The sequence below is a fragment of the Ambystoma mexicanum genome, chromosome 10 (genome assembly GCF_040938575.1).
Source record: "Ambystoma mexicanum isolate Mex_15411 chromosome 10, UKY_AmexF1_1, whole genome shotgun sequence".
Taxonomy (NCBI): Eukaryota; Metazoa; Chordata; class Amphibia; order Caudata; family Ambystomatidae; genus Ambystoma; species Ambystoma mexicanum.
Window position 1 is genome coordinate 337942121 of NC_090932.1, and position 26450 is coordinate 337968570.

Consider the following 26450-nt stretch of genomic DNA (forward strand, 5'->3'; position numbering starts at 1 on the left):
TGTTCAGGTGCCGTCCTCGGTAGCCCGGGACCTTCTGTGGTGGGCCATCGAGGGCAATCTGATGAAGGGGGCCCCATTTTGGCTGCCCTGGCCAGAGATGACGATCATGACGGACGCATCCCTCACGGGATGGGGAGCTCATGCCAACGAGTTGACAGTCAGCGGTCGTTGGTCTCCGTCGGAGTCCAGACTCCATATCAATCTGTTGGAGCTGAGGGCCGTCAGGCTAGCCCTGAAGGCTTTTCTCCCGACTGTGCGCGGAAAGAGTGTCCTGATTCTAACGGACAACACGGTGGCCATGCACTACCTCAACAAAAAGGGGGGGGCAGGGTCACTTCCGCTGTGCAGGGAGGCGATGCAGCTCGAGTTCTGGGCCATCCAGCAGGAAGTTTCGATCTCGGCGGTTCATCTGGCCGGAGACGACAACGAGACGGCGGCCGCTGTGATCAGGCAGAGCACGATCTCTCACGAGTGGGAGCTGGCTCAGGAGATTCTCCTGGAGATCTTCGCCCTTTGGGGGACCCTTCAAGTGGATCTCTTCGCCTCCAGTGTCAACCGGAAGTGCGAAAGGTTTTGCTCGCGGGAATTTCCTCCAAAAGGAGCCTTAGGAGACGCGTTCGTGGTGGAGTTGCCGTTCCCACTGCTGTACGCGTTTCCTCCAGTCCCCGTCATCCCACAAGTGCTGCGGAGGTTACGGAGGTTCGGTTCTCGGATGATCCTCATTGTTCCGCGTGGGCCCGCAGGACGTGGTACCCGGACCTTCTAGACTTGTCCATCTGCCCTCCACGTCGTCTTCCCTACCGAGACGATCTGTTCTCACGTGAGGGGGGTCAGGTTCTCCATCCATAGGTCAGATCCCTCAATCTTCACGCTTGGCTTCTGAAAGGTTGAGGTATAAGGATTGGGACCTCCCTGAAGACGTGATGGAGGTGTTGCTCTCGGCCAGGCAGCCGGCAACAAAGTCTTTGTGCCGTTGGAGAAAGTTCTGCGACTGGTGCAGAGTTCAGAATGTGGATCCTTTTGAATGTGACATTCCCATGGTTGTCTTTTTTTGCTTTCTTTGGCCCACAGGGGCTTGCAAGTGGGGACCATTAAAGGTTACCTGGCGGCGCTGTCCATATTTAAGCGCTGGTCTGAAGAGTGTTCCTATTTTAAGATTCCTTTAATTTTGCAGTTTTTGAAAGGGCTCACTAATGTGTTCCCTCCGTCACCTTTTTTGGTGCCAGGTTGGGATTTGAACCTTGTTCTTAAGTTTCTTATGGGTGCTCCGTTTGAGCCTTTACATTCTTGCCCTTTGATGCTGTTGACTCTGAAAACTGTGTTTTTGGTTGCGGTTACTTCCGCTCGCAGAGTGAGTGAGTTACAGGTACTTTCAGTTAAGCCACCCTTCACTGTGTTTCATAAGGACAGGGTTGTCCTTAGAGTTCGTCCTTCTTTTCTTCCGAAGGTGGTTTCGGATTTTCATTTGAGCCAGAAGGTTGTTCTTCCGGCGTTCTGTCCTCCTCCACATCCTGGTAAGGAAGAGGAGAGGCTCCATAGGCTTGATCCTCGGAGAGCGTTGAGCTTTTATATTTCGTGCAGGTCGCGGGTCAGAGTGGACGATCAACTTTTCATTGGTTACGCTGGAAAGCGTTTGGGACAAGCTGTGACAAAACAGACTTTGTCTCGGATTATTTTAGCTATCTCTGAGTGTTACCGTTTGGCAGGTAAGGACCCTCCGGCTGGCTTGCGGGCCCATTCTACCAGAGGAGTGGCTGCGTGTACTGCTCTGCAGAGGGGAGTTCCTACTCGTCACATCTGTGATGCAGCCACCTTGGCTTCAGTATAGACTTTTGTACGTCACTATTCCCTCAATTCCATCAGAGGGCAAGATCTGGCCTTTGGCAAGGCAGCTCTCTCTCCCGCAATTTGATTGGGCATGCTAAATTTGTATTCTAAATTCTTTCCGACCTCCTTGCTTGGTACTGCTTTGGGAGTCTGTCATAGATATGGAATACGTCGGAGGACCCAATCCCCTCGAAGAACAAGTTACTTTCTTACCTGGTAACGTTCTTTCGATGGGATGGTCCGACGACGTATTCCATATTGCTCCCTCCCTGCCTTCCCCGCTGCAGAATTTCTTTTGCGATTGCAGCTTGCGTTCCGCAAGGTCTTGTGTGTCTGACTGGCAGAAAACTGGGGGCACACGTTCTGGGAAAAAACTATAACTGAGGCTATGGGCGTTGTGCGTCCTACTTATCACATCGGGTGACATCGGCCGTCGGAGGAGGTCCTCGGGGACAGCGCATCGACGTCATCGACACAGGACGCAGACGCCAAAGATTTTCCGAAGCAGCACAGCTGTGGACATTACCTGTCATAGATATGGAATACGTCGTCGGACCATCCCGTCGAAAGAACGTTACCAGGTAAGAAAGTAACTTGTTCTATGCTCTAATTGCACTGTCTGCAGAGCACCAGGTTAATCGCAAGTCTCTTAAAGTCAATCTGTGTCAACCTGCCGTCTGGGGGTGACTTTGGAGCAACTCAAAGGTTAACAAAGGAGACTGCCTGTCTGTGGGTTGACCTATTTCTGCTTTCTCTGAGATCAGAATAGGGTGGTCACTGAGCCTGGTAAGTAGCACAAAAAAGGTATCCATAAGGCCTAGAACTGGGGTGGTACAGTAAGGATCTTACATTTGTGAGAATATGGGCTCTGAATTTTAACAGCATTGTAGCATTCATATTTTAGTGTGGGTTTGAACTTCAACTGGGGCTTAGGGTGTGAAACTCATTACTGGACTCAAGTGTCTCAGGCAGAGTTAAATAGATGCCAATGCACAGAGCACATGCTTGAAATTGCATTTTGATCCATGATGCTCTTTCAATGAACTGAGCTGCATTAAATATAATGCTAACCTAAATGAACATACTAATTAACCCGACCCCAGTTAACATGTAACTGAATCCCATAATAACATTTAGTGCAAATTAGTCTATGATGAAATAAGTTTGGTGCAGATTGAGAAAAATGATGATGCTCCAAAAATGGGGATTTAAACGTGCAGGCTGGATTTGCGCTGTGTGGTAAGCTGAAAAATGTGAAGTTCCGTTCTGCTGAAACATAAGCGCAAGAGAAAAATGTTAAATTTTTCTACACCAATACAGTGAGTACAATGAAGAAAACACAGAGGCAGATTGCGTGATTCTTAGTGGGATGATCTGGTGAAGGGGCGCTGTCTTTCTAGATTGACAACAGGGTTTGTTAAAAAGGGTTTTGAGAAAGAGAAGGAGGCAGGCAGTTCCTCTTCGGGTGCTGACAGACGAAGAAGCAGAGTGCTGACTGGATAGACTGAGTTCGGCGCTGGCAAGCTGATTGATGCTGAAGCTGTCCTTATCTGGGTTGACCCTGTGCGAGGCCGGCAGAAAGACTGGGGAAGATTTCTCTGCCAAATGAGTCAGAAATACCGCCAACAAATCTAGGTAAATATGAGGTTAAGTGAGGGGCTTGTGATGTGAATGATAACAGGTATCTTGGGTTAAGCAGTGCACTTCATTTTAGGTGCTTTATTAGGGATTATATTTTTAACGTGCATGTAATACTGGGTTTATATTTCTCAGTCTTACTGTGTTTTTTTAAAGTGTTTTTTTCTTGCCAAGTCTCACGATGCCAAGGACAGTTGGAAGGGCTTTGCACTGATAAAGTGATGAAAGCTATTGCAAGAAGAAATGTACTTGCAGTGTGAAGTACAATGTGGGTATAAGTGTCACTGTGTAATTTGCATATTTCTATTTTACAATTAAAAAAACAAAGTCAAAAAGTAATCTACTCTCATGTTATTTATTCCGCATTCAGTCCCTTTTATTTGACACGCATAAGGAGACAGACGTGTGGTAAGAAATATCTCAAAGTAAAGTAAGCCGCCGTGAGCTGTTTATCTAGAGCGATTGAATGAATGTGCAGTAGTTCAGTTGCATGATTTACAATTGTTGAAACTCATCCAAAAGGGTGTAGTGTGGTATTGTACATAAGGTACCACATGAGGGCATGAGCCATCTATCCAGAGTGTATCAAGTCTGGTATTTTGTTTGCTGTTAGTGACCCTGGTAAAAATAATTATTAGGCAGTATTCTGAAACCAGTATCGCCACTATAAAAATACCCCAACAGGTTACCACAGTATATTTATTGCCAAGGATTATAAAATACAATCATAATAAAAAAAACCCACAAAGTAATGGATATAATCTAAAAATATATCTAACACTTACACCAGTCAGTATGACTAAATACTTCAAATCAGACTCCCCAATGTCCACACTGCAACTCCCTGGCTGGGTGAGGTTTTTTATCATGTTATACAGGCCTGCACGTGATCAATTGGATTTTGTAAATGTATCTTGTTTAATGTTGATAATTAGTTTGAAAAATGACTCTCTATCCATTTATATATATTTGCTGTTTTTAAGCTTAAACCAGAATGTGGCAGGCTTGGTATCCCAAGCTCCAATGTTGAGGAAGCGAAGCATGGCAAGGGGTTTGAAAAATAAAAATATTGACCGTAACAGAGTTACTTGATGACCTTCTGATGGTGTGCCCTGGAGCTGGGAGAGGCCGAAGCTTAGCAGGGGCCTGGGCGGTGAGGCTGAAATTGGCCATAAAGGGCGAGGGCTTGCTAAACCAAGCCATCAACAGAAGTCTAGATGGCACCTGCCAGACACTGAGTCACAGTGACAGTGTCCGCTCCATTTGAATGGCTTCAGCAGCAAGCAGCGGACCAAGCACTACAGAAGATCCAGAGCAGGGGATAGCTGAGCTTCCACTATAAGTACTGTTTCACAGGTATCCCTGGCTGTTGTGGACACAATGCATGCAGCCCCACCCCTGTTCAGGGGTAGATGAGTTACTAAATGTTGAGCCATAATATAGATGAATAAATTGTTGCCCTTTAAGTGTAGTTAGCTTAGAGATGGCAGACTAGTGGTTTGTTTCTATTCATGAATGGGCCTCTCCATTTTCATGAATGTACATTGAGCCAACTGTAGGCAGCAACCTGTAGCCCCTATTGCATGCCACTGAAGCTGCAATAAGACCACCTTCATTAGTGAGCGGCTGCATTGCGTGGCATAAAAGATTGTCAATAAACACGTGTACCGTTACCCATATTGACATTCTACATCAGTTTGCAACCATCCATATGTTTATTGTAAAATCCTGCACTAGTTAGAAACACTGACTCACTATCCCTGTCCTGGCCCTCATTTGAGGATCCATTGTGTATGTGACTATTTATGCTAACTCTACTTACAAAATTCCTTTTAGCATTAACTTGATAAACTGAAAAAGGGATCAGGTAAACCATCTAGAAAGGGCTTCGACTGCATGGTTATTAGAATAACAATACAACATCTGCACTGGAAGTGCTAAAGCCCAAATTGCTACCCAACCAAATTCATAAGACGTTTATAGATGTAACACCCAAACATGTACAATATGGGTCTGTAACACAAATTCAAAAATCCGCTCAAACAAAATATATTTAATCCATCCACATAAACTAGCAAGTTTTGATGGCTATTTATCAGTGCTACCCCCAAACAAAACGTAGTTATTGATTATTCAGATATAGGTTGCGCAGTTAAATTTAACTGCTAGGTACACCTGACAAACCTCCATTTAAATGATACAAGACGTAATGTTAAACTCATTCTTCTATGTGCGCTACAATCCTTTGAAGTGGTTGTGAGAATATTCCCATACTTTGATTCAACAAGACATTATTTTACCTGAAAATATATGTGAAGGACATGTATATATATATATGTGTGTGTGTGTATATATATATATATATATATATATATTGGAGAGTGGGGGGTGGTACATACTCTACACTCTTGGTATATAGGTACACCTTATACATTTCCTACACTTAACTGCCCGCTGCCTCAAGGTACCCCTTTTCAATTCTGCCCCAAGTGCAATCGCAAGGTTTCAGTCATAATTGTCACAACAAAAATGTCGAAAGTCAAAATGTCGAAAAAAAAATGTCGAAAAAAAAAATGTCGACTTTTTTTTTCAATGCATTTTTTTTTTAAATGGGGGGGTTCCCCCGAACCCCCCTTTTTTTTTTTTTTTTTAATTTTTCCCTTTTTTTTTACTCCCGAACCCCTAAAATAAATATATAATTAAAAAAAACGAAAGTCGACATTTTTTTTTCGACACTTTTTTGTCGACATTTTTGTCTGTCGACATTTTTTTTTTCTCGAAATTATGACCACCCACCCAATCGCAAATACCCATGGGTCGACAGGCACGCCACGTGCAATCTCTGCTTGCCAAGGGACCAACCCGAAGCGAACTGCAGAGCGTGTAGTAGGTTTAAACCTAAGACACTTAAGGATCGTTCGACGAAGCGTTGGGCCCACCACGCCAGGCAGGCGGCCATGGCAGCGGAGGGCCCCTTCAGCGATGGCAGGGACGCCGTACTTTCGGACAGCGAGGGCATTACGGCGTCGAAAGACAGCCGAGCGCAGATCCCCGACCTCGGAAGGTCGTCCAGCAGGGAGGCTATGGGGAAGACCCCCGGCGACACAAGCGCTTCACATACTACACACATTAAACACACGAAGTCCAACCGAGACTCGACGACGTCGAGTTCTCGGAAAGAGGCACAAACAGAACGGTCCGATTCGGTGTCCTCTGGGCGCTCTCGATCAAGATCGCCGCATGACTCCAGGCAATCATCCACTCTTGCCAAGAGTGCCTCGCTCCCTAGGCTAACAGAAGTTCGATCGTCGGAAGACGAAGACGACTTCCACCCCCAGGCCGCGCTCCAGAGTCGGAGGCCGCAGTTAAAGCCAGCGAGGCCCCACGGTCGAAGGACAGGGACACCTCTCCCGATCCTCGACACCAGGCGTCGAAAAACTCTGGAGCCACTAAGGGACAGGGAAAACATTTTTCAACGCACGGGGAGGGGGGAAAACAGCAGAAGAAACTACCTGTTTATTCTTCCACACCTGTGAAACACTCCACTCCCCCTAAACAGACAGACAAAACCAGGTCTGCTGATAGGTCTACAACCAGCAAAGCTACTCAAGATAAATCCCATAGACTTGCTGAGAGTCATTCCCAGTTCCAAAAAATGGTCCATGAAGACATAGATAGGGTCATGTCAAGAATGTCTTCTTTGGCTGATTTTTATGATAAAAATCCAGAACATTTCCTCTCGTATGATCCACAAGGGGCCACACCCTCAGGCTCTACTGATCCTATCCCCCCAAGTAAAAAGCCCCGGTTTGAAACTCTGATGAGGTCAGAACCCTTCGAGGTACAAACTTACGCAAGACCATACTCACGGTCTCAAGGAGAGGCTTCCTTTGGTGAGGAACAAGAATTTGGTATGATAGAAGGGCTACTATGGGGATGATGAGGACCAGGAAGAAGAAGAGGATGACCCGGAAACATACAGAGTAGATTCCCCGGTAGAGAACAAAGCCCCGGTTACCGACTCCCCGGTCGATAACCAACCCCTCCTAAATGAGGTTCTCGCTCGCGCAGCAGAACATTTCCACATTGACACCCACGGTGTCCAGGAGGAAAGGGACTTCGCAGAAGAGTTAGTGGGAGAAAGTAGGCCTGTTGTCCAGACCATCCCTATCCTTAAGTCCATTCAGCGGAGAATAGATCCGTCCCTGGTGAACCCGAACCTCACCAGAGCAGTCAATCCCAGGGTTGAAAAACTTTTCAGGGAGTCCCAGTCTGACCCTCTCTATATAAGAGGACATCTGAAGCCAGACTCCCTAGTTGTCACCAACACTCGTAAGAGGGCTGGAACACCCTTGTCATTGTCTGAAGCTCCTCCTGACAAGGAGAGCAAAAAAACTATACGGTTTCGGCAGGAAAGTAGCCTCAACGTCCGCCTATCAAGCAAGGATTGCTAACTCCACCACCCTGTTGGCCAGCTACAACTGCCATCAGTGGGAAGAAGTCGTGGCACTCATAGCCTCTGCTCCTGAACCTTTAAAGGGCCAGTTAGCTCGGATTTCCACAGAGGGTAGAGCCGTGTCTGGTTGCATTTTGAAAGCAACCTTCGACGCCGCGGACAACGCAGGCAGATTGATAGCGGAGGGCACTGTTATCAAAATACATGCATGGTTACGGCAGTCTGGTTTTAAGGCAGAAACCCAGGCATCATTGTTGGACAAACCGGTGGAAACCGATCTGTTGTTTGGTAAGGCGGTCGAAGACGCACTGAAAAATGCCAAGGACGAATACGAGACACTCCAGTCCCTTGGCCAGTTAACCAATAAACCCCCTAACCAGAGAGGGAATAGTAATTTTCGTCGCCCACGCAGCCAAGATTCCCAGAGAGGATCTAACTATTCCCAGGGGCAGGGTACACAGTGGAACAACAACCAACAGTCTACCCAGAGTTACGGCAGGGGTAATAGGAGAGGTCGTGGTAAAGGCAGAGGCAGCCCCAGCAAGGGAGGCGGCACGCCTCCACCAAAGCAGTGACGCTCAGTTCAGGGTCCCTTCTCACCCAACCCCAGTAGGGGGACGCATTTCCAACTTCACCCAGGCTTGGGAAGGGATCACATCAGACAGGTGGGTGCTGTCAACAGTATCCACAGGATATTGTATAGAGCTACTGCAGCGTCCCCGGAACCATCCTCCACGACAAAGAGTACACTCCTTAGAACATCAAAAGATTCTCCTCGAGGAGATCACCATTCTGCTACAAAAGGACGCGATAGAACTCGTCCCGGGACACCAGGTAAACAAGGGTATTTATTCAACTTACTTCCTTGTGCCAAAGAAAGACTTGACAATGCGCCCAGCATTGGACTTGCGGCCTGCCAACAAGTATGTCAAGCCCCAAAAATTTCGTATCACCACGCTACAAGAGGTAATCCCCCTCCTAAAAAAGGGGGATTACATGGCAACCTTGGATATGAAAGATGCTTATTTTCATATTTCCATGTTCCCAGCGCACAGAAAGTACTTGCGCTTCAAGGTGGACAGTCGACACTACCAATTCAAGGTACTGCCCTTCGAGATAGCTTCAGCACCAAGGGTATTCACCAAGGTACTGACGGTGGCGGCTGCACACCTACGCAGGGAGGCAATCCAGGTGTACCCTTATCTGGACGACTGGCTCATAACGGGGGAAACCCCAGGAATTTGCAGGACAAACATTCAAAGGACTATCGACCTCCTCCACGAGTTAGGCTTCTCAATCAACGAGAAGAAGTCAAGCCTGGTGCCAAGCACCTCAAAACAATTCCTAGGAGCAATCCTGGATACCCAAGAGGGGTTGACCTTTCCTTCAGAAGAAAGAATTCAGAATATACTACTGCAAATTCCGCATTATCAGTCCGGTCAACAAATAACGGTACGCAAAGCAATGCGTTTACTGGGCATGATGGCGTCATATATTTACCTGGTCCCCCACGTGCGCATGCGTCCCATGCAGGAATGGTTGGCGAAACAGTGGTCTCAGGCAAGTGGTCAGTGGGACGATCTAGTGGTCGTTTCGCCAACACTGGTACAAAGCCTTCACTGGTGGACAAGAGAGAATCTCGCACAGGGGAAACCCTTTTACGATCCCGAAGTACAGGCAGTAGTCACTACAGATGCATGTCTGACGGGGTGGGGAGCTCACCATCTCCACCACACGGCTCAGGGTCTCTGGTCTCACTCAGTGGCCAAGAACCACATCAACCTGCTAGAGCTTCTGGCAGTATTCAGAGCGCTTCAGGTGTTCGAGCCCCACCTACTAAACCTGTCAGTGCAAATCCGGACGGACAGCACAACAGCCATGTTCTACCTGAACAAGCAAGGAGGGACTCGCTCGCCAAATCTGTCCAAGCTTACCCAGAAAATCTGGATATGGGCACTCAGACGGAACATCTTCCTGTCATCACAACATGTTCCAGGGGAGCTCAATTCCCTGGCGGATGCTCTGAGCAGAGACTCCCTCCCAGAGGAACACAAATGGGTTCTACACAGAGAGGTCGTAGAAGATATCTTCTCTCAGTGGGGTTTCCCCACTATAGACGTATTCGCCACAAGCGAAAACAGACAATGCCCAGGATTTGCATCCAGGTTCCCCCAACCAGACTCCCAGGGGAACGCCCTGTGGATGAACTGGTCAGGGATGTTTGCGTACGCTTTTCCACCAACTCCTCTCATCAGGAAAGTGGTGAACAAGATGAACAGGGAATCGATGACGCTCGTCCTAGTTGCTCCCATGTGGGCAAGACAACCGTGGTTCCCACACCTACGCAGGATGGCGGTGTACGAGCCCATCAAACTTCCAGCCTGGTACAACCTACTGTCCCAGCACCAAGGTCAAACGGTGCACCAGCAACCCAACTCAATGAACCTGGCAGCATGGCTCCTGAGGTCATAGAGTTTGGACATCTCAATTTGCCACAGAGGTGTATGGACATCCTAAAGGAATCTAGAAAACCAAACACAAGGCACTGTTACTTTGACAAGTGGAAGAGGTTCGTTATCTGGTGCCAGAGTAGACAAATCAACCCGGTTGATTGCACTCCTTCCACTATGTTACATGCATGCTCCACCTGCTAGATGCAGGATTGGTTTTTAATTCACTGAAAGTACACCTGGCAGCCCTGTCGGCTTACACCACTTCCCATAGCAATGTTTCGTGGTGGAAAGTACCAGTAGTTAAAGCCTTCATGGAAGGAGTAAAGAGACTTCACCGACCTATTTCAAACCCACCACCAGGGTGGGACCTTAATGTGGTGCTAGCCAAGCTCATGGGCCCCCCCTTTCGAACACATGCATAAAAGCAGTCTCAAACACCTGACTTATAAAACAGCCTTCTTAGTAGCTATTACTTCTATAAGAAGGGTCAGTGAAATTCAGGCTCTCAGTGCAGGATTCCTTCTTTACTGTCCATAAAGACAAAGTGGTTTTACGCACACACCCTAGGTTCTCACCTAAATGTATATCAAAATTCCATGTAAACCAGTCCATCGAGCTTCCGGCTTTCTTCCAGGACCCGCAAAGCTCAGCTGAGGTGAAACTACACACCCTGGATGTGCGTAGGGTGGTCCTCTACTATGTAAATAAAACCAGACCGCTAAGAAAAACAGATCAACTGTTTGTCTCCCTAGCTACAGGCAGAGAGGGGGATCGCGTCTCTAAAGGTGCCATCTCGAAGTGGATTATTAACTGTATCCAGCTGTGTTACTCACTCTCTGAAAGAACTCTGCCTTTCACGCCAAGAGCCCACTCTACTAGAGGCATTGGGGCCACTCTGGCTTTCATTGCAAATGTACCCCTTGACACCATTTGCAAAGCAGCTACTTGGAGCTCTATTCACACTTTTACTCAGCATTACTGCATTGGCACCCATTCCAAGGCAGATATACAAGTGGGACAAGCGGTTCTAAGACACTTATTTGCTCATGACCCTTCTCACATCCCACCTCCTTCTTCAGGTACCGCTCGCTAATCTATGCACAGCATGTGATCTAAGCAGATTCCACAAGCCTCAGAAGGGATACATTAATCACCGTAATTGTATTTCTGATGCTTGTATCTGCTTAGATTCACATGCGACCCACCCTTCCTCCCCTCTAAGAGAAGGCGCATGATTGCTTGTAGTCTTACCTTTCTGTCTATCTGCTTGGATTATCTGTACTCGCGCTACTCCTCATGCTACCTCATGTCAGAAAAAATACAATCTGAGGATCCCAGACGCGTGAGGGATCTTGGGTAAAGTGGATGTCACACTAGGGATAGTATTACTGGCACGCCCTGTGTCGACGCCCATTTTCGAGTTTCGAAAAACAAACTGTAATGCTCCGCAGCTTCCACTAGATGTCGGCCTATGCACAGCATGTGAATCTAAGCAGATACAAGCATCAGAAATACGATTACGGTGAGTAATGTATCCCATATATATATATTTTAAGTTTTCAGTTATTTTTTTTATTTTTTTTTTTATTTTCATTTAGTTTATGCAAACTTTTGAAAAACTTTATCTTTAACATAAGATCAACATTCCATCTATAGTCCTTAACTATTTTTCACTAAACACCTTATTGGTCTACTTCTCCAGACTTTTTCTACCCCCAATTCCTCTACCTTTGCACCAACAGATATTCTGTTTTATCAGTCTTTTCAGAGAGGTTGGTCTCCTGACCTATAACTGTGCGGGCCGCTGTTTTAGGCAACCACCGGATTCATTTTTAGGCGTTTCTGCAGGAGCTCCAAAAATCGCATTACTGCAATCAACAGTGGCTTGCTTTCAGTCAAGTGTAGTTGTCTCCACCATTCTTCTTCAGACAGCGTCTGGTAATTTGTCATCATCTTTCCCATGCAACTATCACGTTGGTCGTTTAGTTCATTACAGCTTAGAATGAGGTGTTTTAAATTTGCATCTTTCTCCCCACAGAATCGGCATAGAGTGTTTCCCCTTGATATCGCACGCCTGATTCCCAGAATTTCTTTTGTTTCTAGAATGTTTAGACGAAACATCAAATAATGTTTTCTGAGGTGCTTGCACGGAGCCAGTGCCAGATATTTCTGAAGAGTATTCCGTTTTTTTGCTTCTTTTGGTTGATTTATCATGGATTTTTGACAGGCTCTTCTCTCCCCAATTGTGATCCAGTCGAGATCCAGCAATTTTCTTTTTACAAAATCTGGATTATTCCATAATATTGACTCATCCGTCCCTAATTGTTTGAGGATTTCTCCACATTGCTGTTTCCAGTCTCTTAGGGCCGACTTTTTTTCACCTATTTCGTTTCCCAATAGGATTTTGAACGGTGGTAGGTTTGCTTCATCGTGCATTTTCCTAAAGAGCAATAGCTTGTTCCATGTAATCCTTGCGTTCAGAGTGGATATTCCTACTTCGTATAGAACACACGCAGTCAGTGTACTTTGTGGTATTTGGAGAACTTTTTTCCAGAAGAAACCTTCACACCTAGACCATATCTTGTGGTCACAGCAAAACATGTTCTCTGCCCCATAGATCAAGATCGGTGTAATTTTATTTTGGTAAAATTTTCTCACTGGCTCGCACGTGAATTTCCCGAATTTCTTCTGCATTACGATCCCTTGTAAGGTTAGTTGTTTGTAGCTATTTAAAAAATGTTTTACCATTGGTTCGTCGTTTATGCTGGAGTTGATTATTGTGCCCAGGTATTTTGTGAATTGCACTTTTTCTAGCTTCTTTGATCCCACGAACCAACTTGATCTATACTTGCAAGATTTCCTTCCTCTTTTGTTCTCCAGGACTAGGATTTCTGATTTGGCTGCATTTATCTCTAGCCCGAGTTCTTCTGAATAGATCTTCAATGCAGACAATTTCCTCTGTAGACCGATTGGTGTTCGGTCCAAGATCACCATATCATCTGCGTATAAGATGTGATGCAGTCGGAATCTATTGATGGTTGGTGGAAATGAAATCACGTTTGTCAGGGCTTTTCCTACTTCCGAGATGTAGAAGTTAAACAGGGTTGCCCCTAATGGGCAGCCCTGTTTTATTCCCCTTTCTGTGGGAATTGGATTTGACAGATTTCCTTCTTTGTCTAGCCTTATTTGAATGTAGGTGTCGGAGTAAAGTTCTTTGATGGCTGCAATCAAACTCTCATCACAGCCTCTCTTCTTTAAATTACACCACAGGATTTCCCTGTTTACTCCATCAAACGCGTTTGCCATATCAATAAATGCCAGATAGATTTTCTGGCCCGATCGAATGGCATCTATTTTTAGTAGGTTTAATATTAGGAGGTTTGTGCTGCAACCCACTCCCTTTACAAACCCAGACTGTCGGTCATCATAGATTTTTTCGTGATTAATCCACAGTGTGAGTTGTTTAAGGAGCTGAGTTGCAAACACTTTACCTATAACGTCAAGGAGGGCGATGGGGTGGTAATTTGCTGGCTCAGACCGTAAGCCTTTCTTGAATATCGGAACAATGATTCCTGATTTCCAGGTTGCAGGGATCCTTCCTTCTTTTATCGCCTTGAACAGGATATCACAAAATTCCGACCATTCATCAATGTTTTCTTTTAAGTCAGCATTTGAGAGGCCGTCAGGTCCAGCGGCTCTGGATGTACTGCTGTTTGCAATTGAGGTTCGAATGTCCACTCTGTCCATTTGTAAGTCCCATGGTACTTTTGTGTGGATCTCCACTGTACTTGGACCTTTCCTTCTTTTGAACAGATTTTTGTAGTAGCACTCCCAATTCATTTCCGTTACCATATTTGTTATGATCGCTTTTTCTGAGTTAGATGATTCATTTATTAAGGCCCAAAATCCCCTGGAATTCCTTTGGTTCAGCGCTTTCAGGATTCTCTCGGCGTCGTTTTGCTCCATCTTCGCTCTGTGTAACTTGTGCCAGTTGTTATATTGGTTTCTCACTTTTTTGGACTGATTTTGAGTTGCTACTCCTTTAGTGGCATTAATCGATCTTAATGTTTTCCTCAATTCCCTTTTTTTTCGCCACTTCCGGGTCGTACTTATGTTTGCAGAAGTTTTGGTTCTTTAGAGCCTTTGTTTTTTTAGATTTGTAAATTTCTAGTAAATGCTGGTATTCAATTGCCTCAATCAGGCCTTGCTCCTGTGATCTTTGCAATTGTTCAGATATCACCTTAATGTTTGATTTCCTTATCCTTAGTCTGTTATGCCCAGGTTCCACTGAGATGTCACATCTCCATTGTTCCTTTTTTCCTACTTTTCTCCATTTCCATTCCATTGATGTAATATTATGATCACTTTGGATGTTTTTAGTGACTGTGAAGGAGACTATTTCATGTAGTATGTTTTCCGAGACAAAGATATAGTCTAAAATAGATTGCTGAGTTCCTCTTTCCCAGGTCGGTTTTGCTGGAATGTCCCCTCTTGTTGCTCCATTAAGCATTGATAAATTTCTATTTGCCATTTCTTCTAGCCAACATTCATTTTTAAGTCTCGCCCCGTTGGTCTTCGTTGTTTTTCGTTGGTCTAGATCAATACATTTCCTATTGAAGTCTCCACATAGGATAATTAGTGCCTTTGAGTCTTCTATTTTAATTGTGTCTATGGCTTCAATGATATCGTCTTCCAGCTTTTGGTTGAACTTTGGAGTCGTGTTCGAGTATATATTTAATATATATAATTGGTTCATCAACTTCTCTGTGGGCTCTGTTTGTTCTACGCAAACCTCCTGAAGGAAAGGTGACAAGTTACGGGCCGATTTTATTCTTAGTCCACATGTTCTTTTAATTAGTCAGTTGTCCTGACATAGGCCGCCCTTTTTTTTTGTTTTATAGCTGGATTTATCACTACTTCGTAACCGTCCACACATGGTAGATTAGAGACCCATGTCTCTTGCAAACATATCAAGTCTGCCTTTTGTATTGTTTCAGGTGGAGATCCTAGGAGAAAATCCTCTGGTGTTCCACGAGGCTATCATCAGTGTCCCTATCTCGCCATAGCATTAGCTCCTCATTGTTGAGTTCAGTGATTTTGCCAGCCAAGACCATTTTTTCCTTTCATCTTCGTCAGAGTTTACTTCCGGGGATTTAGAGTTCACTGGACCTAACTTTTCGCGATTATCCACTGTTAGTTTGATTTTCTTCATCTTTATATCGTCGGGAAGACCTACTACTTCAGTCTCCATTTCAGTGTCTTTAGACTTGACGTTGGACACATACTCCTTTATTATGCTTTTTTCAGTTGTTTTGATTGCCACTAGATCTTTCTTGTTTATTTTTTGTACTTTTGGTTCTTTTGTTTTTGCATCATCACTTCCCTTTAAGGTGTTGTCTACTTCGTACACTTGATATCCAACTTCCAGGAGTTGTCTCTCACTCCTCATGATCAATTCTGCATCTTTTTTGTCGTTGATGTGCAAGATTACAAATTTCTGGTTCATCTCAGCCATGATTTCCACACGATCAATCCGAGCACTCTTTATTGCTCTTAACACAGGGATTTTTTTGAATATCTGTAGAATGGTGTACCGATTTAGTGGGGTACCGCCTTTTCTTCCGTCAATTTTCTCAACCAGTAATCTGTACTGGTGGTTTTTTCGCGTTGTTTTGTTACCGACAATCAAGTTAGGATTTCTTAACTTAGCGGACTCTTCGGCATTCCCTCTAGGTGCTCCGACTTCTCTTGCGGATTGTTGTAGATTTTCTTTCGGGAGCTCAGTGCCGTGCATATTGTTCTCCTGCTCATCTAGTATGGGGTTTTTTTGTAACTTCCCTGATCTTAGATGAGTTTCCCTGCTTCAGCATACTCTTCAACCTTTTCTCGTCTAAGGTGAGAAAGATTTGTGGATCTTCCACCTTTTTTGTAATTTTCTTTGCTGTAAATTGAGGTTTTTTAGGTGTTTCTGGCCACAAAATCACTCTTTTACTTGACATTTCATCTTCTTTCTCTTTCTCGTATCCTTCCGTAGATGGTTTCTGCGGGCTTGTCTCTGACTCACGATCATCTTGTCCAGTATTAATTCAATTTTCGGTAGTTTTCACTACCCTATTATCATCCTTATTTTCTTCAGCATCAGACACACTGTAAGTTGGCATGTTCAACAATTCCTCCTCATCACCTTCTATGTCTTCCACATCCAGCTCAATTGTATTCCCTGTCGGTGACATATTGTCTTCAGTCAGGTTTTCTGGCTGTACTTTGTTGTCAACGATTTGGATCTCATCGTCTTTTTTTTTTTTCCTCTTCAATGTCGATAATTCAGAATTATTTACAGTTATGTTCAATGCTTTAATGTTTCTGAAGAAGTTGGCTGAACTACGAGCGTTCCTGTTTTTTTACTTGTTGGTTCTTAGATTTTTTATTACACTCATTTGAGTTTGACTTAACTATTTTTGATCTCTTCTCGTTACTCACTCCTGAACAGATTTTCGGGTTTTCAAATATATCATACCACTCCCTCTCATTCTTTTTTCCAGGTTCAGTTACAGGCTTACTTCCCAGATTCTTTGTATTTGTGTCAATGGATTTAGACGTTTCAGGTGGATTGGGTGGTGGGAGAGCTTGCTCTTTATCTACTTCTTTTTTGTTTTGCTGTTTACTTTTCTCATCCTCTTTTTCTATAGGTTTCGTAGAGACAGTCGAGGAGCAAGGCCTTTTCTGTGCAATCTCCACACTATTACACTCCATCCTTCCACAATCACTGTCATCATGCCTAATTACGAGCTCCTTATCATAACAGCAATTCTGTTGAGATACCCTTATCTCTGCTTCTTTCTTTTTTTCTATAAGTTTTCAGTTATAGAAGAAATATTTATTACAAAAAGTCTCAATAAATCAGTGTAAGATAATATGAAGACAAAAAGCCATCATAGCTTTATATGAATGTATGCCTGTATACTTTGTGCCATAATTGCAATTTTTTTAATTACAAAAGGTGCCTTGTCAAAACAATTGTCATGTTGTGCCATAACAGAATGCCGACTTTATTTAGTGCAGTTGCTAATAAAAAAAGTTTGGACTATTTTATCATAAGGCCAGTAGTTGCCACCTGTGTAAAGGATATGAAGATCAATCTGAATGAGTGGAGCGATCATAAATCATTGACGCTCACATTTGAAGTAAATAATATTCTCCCTGATCCTAAACCAATGGGTGATATGGTAGTAAATCATGCTGCATCTTGTATACGCTGGTCAGAAGGAAATATAATCAATGCTGCAAATTCAGTAACATTTGAGAATGTTCCTAAGTATGATGTGTTTGGATCCATGTCAATGGTTGCCATAGAACATTGGATTGCACTATTTTCAAGTACTCATGCGACCTCAGCTGTAAGGAACATAGGAAATGATCATTCCAAAGAAAATCCTTATGATCGGTATATAAGAGATGTAAAGAGAGAGCGAAGATCAGAAATCCGCTTGGCAAAGAAATCATGTCTAACACTTAAGGACTTCCTTTCTGCCTGCAAAGTTATTAAAAACAAATGTAGAACCCTTATTAGGGGAAAGAGACATCTAGACAAGATCAATCGCTGGCAGAAGACGGTCCATATACTATGTACCAAAAATACCAGCAATATCTGGGTGCTCTTGGGAGAGGCAAGGGGAAAAGGAAAAACACACTTGATCAATCCCATAGGAGCACAACAGTGGGAATATATTTTGGAAAACCGAAATGACCCTGTCAGGAAAGACAGTCAAGTGAATAGGCTTATTGCACCATTTAGACCTCTGTTTTTAAAGTGACCTGTGACATGTTGTTAGCTAAGATTAAGAGACTCAAATCCTCACGTGCCTAATGGCCTGGCAAATGTAACACTTAAGAGTAAGCCAGAGTTCTGGGCTGGCTTGTTAAAAATCTTTGATAAGGTTTTAGCCGAAGGCATTATCCCACCGTCATGGCAGACTGCCTTCTTAATACCTATTTTCAAGAAAGGCAATAAAATGGACCCTAGCAGTTATAGACTGCTTTCCATGCTTGATTGCACGTGCAAGATTTTTGCATCAATATTGCTTGATGAACTACAGGCATGGGTAGATAAGTCGGGTCTTTGCAAATTCCAATCGGGGTTTTAGACATGGATATTCGACCTCGCATAAGCTGATCATTATGGATACATTACGTACGAGAGCAAGATCAAAGGGCAATCCCCCTCTGTATGCCCTATTTGTGGATTTGATTTTAAAGCAGCCTTCGATCTTATTCCTAGAGAAAAGTTGTGGGCCAAACTTAAGTTAGTGTTCTGCCCAGATGGTCTGTTATATTATCTGAGGCTACTGCACCACAATACTAGTGTATCCCTTAAATTAGATTTGCAAGGGAACATGACCAAGCAAATTATCCAAAATAGAGGAGTCAAGCAAGGGTGTGTTACAGCCCCACTGGTATATCATTTGTTTGTACATAACCTACCAATTGCTGTAAGGTCTGTTCATAGCTGTCCACCTATGATTGGTGATGATCATTGCCCGGTCCTGGCTCATGCAGATGATTTGGTGATCCTGGACCACACCTTCAGTGGCCTAGGTAGATCTACGGAAGCATTATGGGCATACGCAGGCTCCAATGGTCTAATTATCAACCACGAAAAAACACAGCTGATGGTTTTCACCAACAGGAGGATCGCTCGCCTGAGGTTGACTATCAAAGACTTAGAGATCTCTTATACTCTGCAGTATAAATACCTGGGTGTAGAATTTGATAAGGGAGATTATCCCTCTTGTAAACAAACGCGCATTACTACAGCTGCGCAGATTACGGCCATGGTGCATCGATTCACCATTGACTATGGGGGATATACCATTTGGGCCGCCCGACAGCTCTATACCCAGGTATTGGCACCTATGATAACCTATGGTTTTGAGTCACTTATCTATTGATTTAAGGTGGCTACAGATAATAGAGGGCAAATATTGGAGGAGGATTTTAGGTCTCCCGGGTTGTATCCCAATGGCCATAATTGGGTTGGAGTTAGGCCTTATGTCATTTAAATCAATTGTGTTAAAAGAACGGGCAGAACTGTATATCACAATGAGTAATGATACCAATAACAGTCTGTTAAGGGCCATGAAACAGGAATCACTCAAAGAATCTACGACTTCTCAATTAAAAAAAAGCATGGAAACGCTCTTTGAGGAGATATGTTGGATACGGAGTAAGGGGAATGATATCATCAAAAAGAAACGCGCCCTTGTTAGGCGTGTTGAGCAATGGGACTGGCTTGAGAACTATGCTCATCTGAATAGTTTGGTAAAGTATAAATCTGGGTCCCATTTGCTATATACTTTTAAGAAGCCGCAGTTGTATCTAAACCTATCTCCGTCTCCAAGACTGAGACGCTTTATATTGCTTCTGAGATTGGATCATCTGCCGGTATTGTCAGTTACGGGGACTGTAAGTCAAATACCATGGATTGATCGATGCTGTTGTATGTGTAAAAACGGGGACATCACGGAGACTGCTAAGCATTTATTATTTGAATGCCCCGATTTGTCTGAGTTGTATCAGATATGTATACAACCCAGACACGATAGAGATCTGGCATTTTGGCAACAGTGCATTAATGCAAAGAATATGAAAATGTATATTTCAATGTATAATGTCTGGCAGAAAATAGAGGATTGTGGGAATTACCATATAGAATCAGAAACGGGTCTCCATTTTCAAAACAATAGAATAGTAAGGTGTTTGTAAAACTTGGGAAACTGTGAATATATATTTTGAGAATATTGTATGTGTATATAATTCTTATTGATCATTGAATATTGATTCATTTGTGTGACTGATTAGATGATCTAGTGTTTAAATATTACCAATGTATGTTTTTAAAAAAAATTGGTATCTTATATTTTATATTATTCTAATGAAATGTATAACTGAATGTCTTTAATATTCATGTAATGTGAAAAGTTTACTTGTAAACTGAAACACATTAAATAACTATATATAATAAAAAAGTTAAGTTTAGGCTAATTGAAGTCCCTACTGAAATATGGTTATGATCATCGAAAGAAGATGATAAATAAAATCTCTAAAAGAACAAACGATGATGGACCAATACTGTGTACCAGTATGGATTAACTAGACTGCATATTACAGATGAGGTTTGGACAGCAATTACTTAAATTAAATCTGATTGATACAAAACGACTTGCAGTGAACAACTGGCCACACGTCTGCATACTTTTGTGACAAAATATGGCAATTTTAGTGGAAAGGCGCCTTTGTATTTAAAATATGGCAATTTGTGGCACAATTTATTAATCTAACTTTATATTACCTTGCATTGTTTTAAGAATCTTTGTAATAGATACATAATATATATCTACTTTATTTCCAAGGCTTGTGGATCTACTTAGATCACGTGCTATGCATAGGCCGACATCTAGTTGTAGCCGCAGAGTATTGTGTTTTGTCTTCGATACTCGACAAGGGACGTCAACAGGGCGTGCCAGTAATACTATTGCTAATGTGACATCCACTGTACCCATGGTCCTCCAAGCATTGAGGGCCCTCAGATTGTTTTTTTTTCCGCCTTTATAGTCTGACGCAAGTCACAGATTTCCTTCTTCTGGCTAACACCATTACTTATACAAAATTTAAGGTTAGACTTTTTTTCTGTCCTTTTGACGACCGTACACCGCAAGATCTCTGGCGACGGCTTTAGAGAACATGACCATTCGTCAACGAATATGACCTGTCTCAATGAACTTTGTCTGCGGCCTACCTATGCCCCAACGTGCCTCGACCCTCTACAGTAGGTAGTGGGGGAGGTCGTCACCCATCTCATTTAGAGAATGCATATTCCCCTATACTTATTTGTATTCCGCCAGGCTGCCATCTCCTCATACTATGGAAAACATGCACGCCCCACTAGACTACCCCGCCCCCCAAAACCCACAGTTGACGGCGTCTTCGACTGATAAACCACACACGGTGTCGAAGGGAAGGTCCAAAAAAATCCCTTTTCTCTGGGCCATTGCATTCGACACATGACAGGCTCCCATAATGGATGACAGTCAGTTCCCGACACTGTGAGCCATTCGGGAAAGTCAGGTTCGGGCGAATTAGCCCCTGCTAAAAATTCATAGATGAGTGAACTCAAAAAAACATGTCTCTGACAACCTTCTCAAAGCAAAAACATCGGAAAACTCAAAATCTTCGACGCCCCTGCCCTCAAAATCACAGGTTTCAAAGGAGAAGGCATACTCTGCCCCTAGGGACACCCTTTCAGAGGCAATGCACCACAAACAGCCCCCTCCTCCAGAGCCTTTGCCTGCACCTGCTCCCACAGTGTTACTAAGCTCCTCCCAGTGGACACCGGGACAGTTTTATAGGGTTATGAGGAGAATGTCTAGCTTTGCTGATTTATTTATTTATTTTTGGATCAACGCCCAGATTAATTTACCAGCATTCAGTGGCCCCCTCAAGGCGAAGCAGCTAACAAGCAGCCTGACGCCAAAAAAGTATGCCTCGACTTAAAACAACCTAGAACATCTGCCTTTCAAGATGTGTCTGATGACCTATAATATTATGACAATCAAGGTTCCCAAGTCCCTGGCTCATTAGCAGACCAAGGGGACATAGAGGATCCGGATTAATACTATGATGACGATGTATACATTATCCAATCCCCAGACCATACTGACCAACCAGTGGCCGATTTCCCCTGACTTCATAGAGGACATCCTCTGTGATAAGAGATCTGCAGCACAGTTCATTCCACTACTCCAATCTGTCCAAAGGCGCATTCAGCCTTCTCTACTTACCCCCAATCTGACAAGGGCAGTCAACCATTCCATCTCCCTTCGCCGAGGGGTGAGGGCAGGAGCCCCCCCAGCCCAGCAGAGGATCCAGGCTCCAGCGGGCACACGGACAGAGCCTGCCTGACCCTGTCTCATACAGCGCCTGACCTGCCCATGCCGGGCGCGGCGCGAAACCGAGGCTGAGCCTCGATTACTCCAGCTGGTTCCGCCGGCAGGCGGATTCGCCGGCGGCCAGCACTAAGGCCATACAAAGGCCTGTTCCTGCGCCTGTTACGCGCATGGGAGCGCGGCGTGGCCACCCCCCCTGCACAATTTATCCATTCTCTAACCGATAGACTACCACCTGGACAATGAAAAACGTACTCTTTTTTCAATCAACGAGGGCACCCACAAAGGCACTGTGCCTGTCCTCAACCTGTCTACACCGTCGAGCCAGAGCCAGGACCCCTTGCCGTCCACCTACAGGGTAAGCATACTGCCCCATCCTCCACATTCCATTCCCGACCTTCGAGCTAGAGCCCTGATCTAGCACCTCCCAACATTGCTACGTCCAAGGTCCCACATGCACCGTTGTGCTCTTGAACCGCAACAAAAATATTTCAATGCACAATCTATAGCCAACCAACCATACTCTTGCCCTGCTTTGCAATATGCTGTCACTTGATAATAGCACCGGCACCACGGTCACCTAGAGACCATTGTGATACTGTGAAGTGCCTTATGGTCACCTTGAGACCACTGTGATACTGTGTAGTGCCTTATGGTCACCCAGAGACCACTGTGATATTGTGTAGTGCCTTATGGTCGCCCAGAGACCACTGTGATATTATGTAGTGCCTTATGGTCGCCCAGTGACCACTGTGATATTGTGTAGTGCCTTATGGTCACCTAGAGACCACTGTGATATTGTGTAGTGCCTTATGGTCACCCAGAGACCACTGTGATATTGTGTAGTGCCTTATGGTCACCCAGAGACCACTGTGATATTGTGTAGTGCCTTATGGTCACCCAGAGACCACTGTGATATTATGTAGTGCCTTATGGTCGCCCAGTGACCACTGTGATATTGTGTAGTGCCTTATGGTCGCCCAGTGACCACTGTGATATTGTGTAGTGCCTTATGGTCACCCAGAGACCACTGTGATATTGTGTAGTGCCTTTTGGTCACCCAGAGACCACTGTATTGTAAACCACTTACCCACCAAACTAAGTACCAGTCACGCACAATGTCCAGCCTACTTAGCTTCTACTGCATCATGGCTATTGCTACACTTCCTGCTACTAGCAAGCTAAGCAGCTACACAGAAACCCCACTATACTCACATGCACCTCTATCACATATATCACCAGATATTATTACTAACACTCATGCCTACACTGACTCTAAACACCAAACTCTGTTAGAACCACTAGTTTACACTTCCAAGCCTAGCTCCACCCACGATAGAAATAGCAAACTACGCGCTAGACTTAACAAACTCCATGAGACACCTAGACGACTCCTCCTTCCTACAAAATCTGAAATGAAACATCAAATTGGCAATACAGGCTACGCTTCGAACCACACCCGAGCTTCAACGCTTACCCAAATATCTGTGCCCAAGACAAAATCCAGCGCGAAAAACACTCCTAATCCTACACATACCAAAGAGGAAACTAAGGAACATTCCTATAAAGGAGCACTTCTCAATGCCAGGTCACTAGTTGCACATGCCCTTGAGATAGCTGACCTAATCACTGAGAATAACCTGGACTTCATTGCTATAACTGAAACTTGGCTACACCAGGCAGCAGGCCCTTCACTCATGCTAGCCATACCTGACGGCTACACTATATGTAGACAAGACCGAGAGGGCACCCGCGGAGGCGGAATTGCCATTATCTCTAAATCAAGCCTCTCACTAAGACTAGCCCCTGCACTAACGCTACAATCCTGTGAAGCCCTCACTGCTAAACTCCTTATAAATAATAATCAATCCCTAACTATTCACCTAATCTATAGACCTCCAGGCCCACTTGGGACCTTCGAAGAGGATCTACACAAGTTACTAACCCTCAATGCTAAAACCACCTCTCAATTGTTGTTATTAGGGGATTTTAACTTAGGATTCAATGACAAAACAGATGTGCATGCCGCGACTATTTCCCAAGCTATTAACTCTCTAGGGTTCTCCCAAAAAGTCAACAACCCTACCCATACGAAAGGTAGAATATTAGACTGGGTCGCTGACTCTAACTGTACTACAGTCATCTCCTCTATCTCAGCTTTATCATGGTCTGACCACTCATTAGTGTCCTTTGACCTCCTAACCTCCCAACCATCCTCTACAGTCGTCCCCATGGCACCCTCATGCCCCACAAGAAACAAAAAGAATATGACAATAGATAATGTCATACCCGCTATTCTTCCAACCTTAAACGCCTTGCCTGACAATTTAGACCCCGGCACTTTAGTTCACGAGTATAACAAAATTATGACTGATACTCTGGACAAAATTGCCCCACTTAAAATGCGTACAAGTAAACCCAAAGCCCATCTAAATAAATGGTTCACGCCCGAACTCAAGGCTTTACGTCTCACCAAGAGAAAATATGAATCCAACTGGAAAATATGTGCAACTGCTGAGAACAAGGCTAACCTAATATCTATCTCCCGTCAATACAAAAACGCAGTCTGTCTGGCTAAGAAAAACTCATACAACGATCGCATCGCCAACTCCAAATCTAGCATGAAGGAACTCTTCTCCATCCTAAAGGAACTTGAGTCACCTATTGCCATACCAGACACCTGCACTAAAGATCAGACCTGGTGTTCTGACATCCAATATGCTCTAACTAATAAAATTACTACCCTCCAAAACAAAATTCAACTTAAAAAAGACTCGCTTAAACTCCCTACACTGTCACCACCTAAGGCGATCCACATGCCTCAACATACCAAATTCTCCTTCACCAAAACTTCCACACTCGAGATTGAAAAAATCATCCTCACCCTCAAACCATCCAACTGCAAAGGTGACATCTGCCCAGCACAGCTAATAAAAGACGCTGCCAGAGACCTATCACCATTTATCTCCAAACTTGTCAATGCATCCTTCTCCACAGGTATCATCCCAGCTAACCTAAAACAATCCTGGGTGCTCCCGTTGCTTAAAAAGCAAACTTTAGATCCTCTCATCCCCACCAATTACCGTCCAATCACCACAGTTCCGTTTCTGCTAAAGATCCTGGACAAAGTGGCCTATATACAGATTCAAAACTACCTTGAACTGCACAAACTACTAGGATCTAGACAATCTGGCTTCCGCCCACTACACGGAACGGAAACAGCCCTGATTGACTTAAAGGCCCAAATAGACGAACTGAGAGATCAGGGTAAGACAGCCCTCCTCCTCCTACTAGATCTCTCAGCTGCGTTTGATCTTGTGGACCACAAAGTCCTCTGCAAACACCTGGACGTTGCCGCTCACTTCTCCACCCAAGCTATCAGTTGGATAGAATCCTTTCTGAGTGAGAGAACTATGAGAGTCTTTTCCCCTTCGGCAGCAGCTGACCCTATACCCATTACTTGTGGTGTCCCTCAGGGATCCTGCGTCTCTCCGACCCTTTACAATATATTCACCAAACCTCTGTTCGATGATTTGGACAATCTCGGTATCACCTACACTAACTATGCAGATGATACACAGATTCTCTTCCCACTTTCTGGGGATCACAGTGAGGATGGGGAGTTGGTGAATAGAGTGTATCTCATCATTCAGGCATGGATGGCCACTCACGGTCTTTGCCTGAATGATGATAAGACAGAGTTGATCATTCTGGGCACACAAGCCAATATTAACAAATTGGGCCCAGATTACTCAGCCTTCAGCATAGACGGAAATGTCATTAAAGTCTCGAGGGAAGTAAAAACACTTGGTTTTTATCTCGACTCTACCCTGTCCTTCACTAAACAGGTAAACTCCTTAGCCTCCACCACTGCTTACACCTGTAAATTGATCAGAGCAGGCAAGCCCTTCCTGTCCAATACCAGCTGCCTAATCCTGGCTAGAGCCTTAATTCTTTCCCGACTTGATTACTGTAATGCCCTATACAGTAGCGCCAATAAAGCCACTACCCTAAGACTTCAAACTCTACAAAATAATGCTCTCAGAGCTGCATTAGGAATAAGAAAGAGGGAGCATATCTCCTCGACTAGGCGGCAACATAAATGGCTTTCTACTGAGAATAAAATCCAGCTAA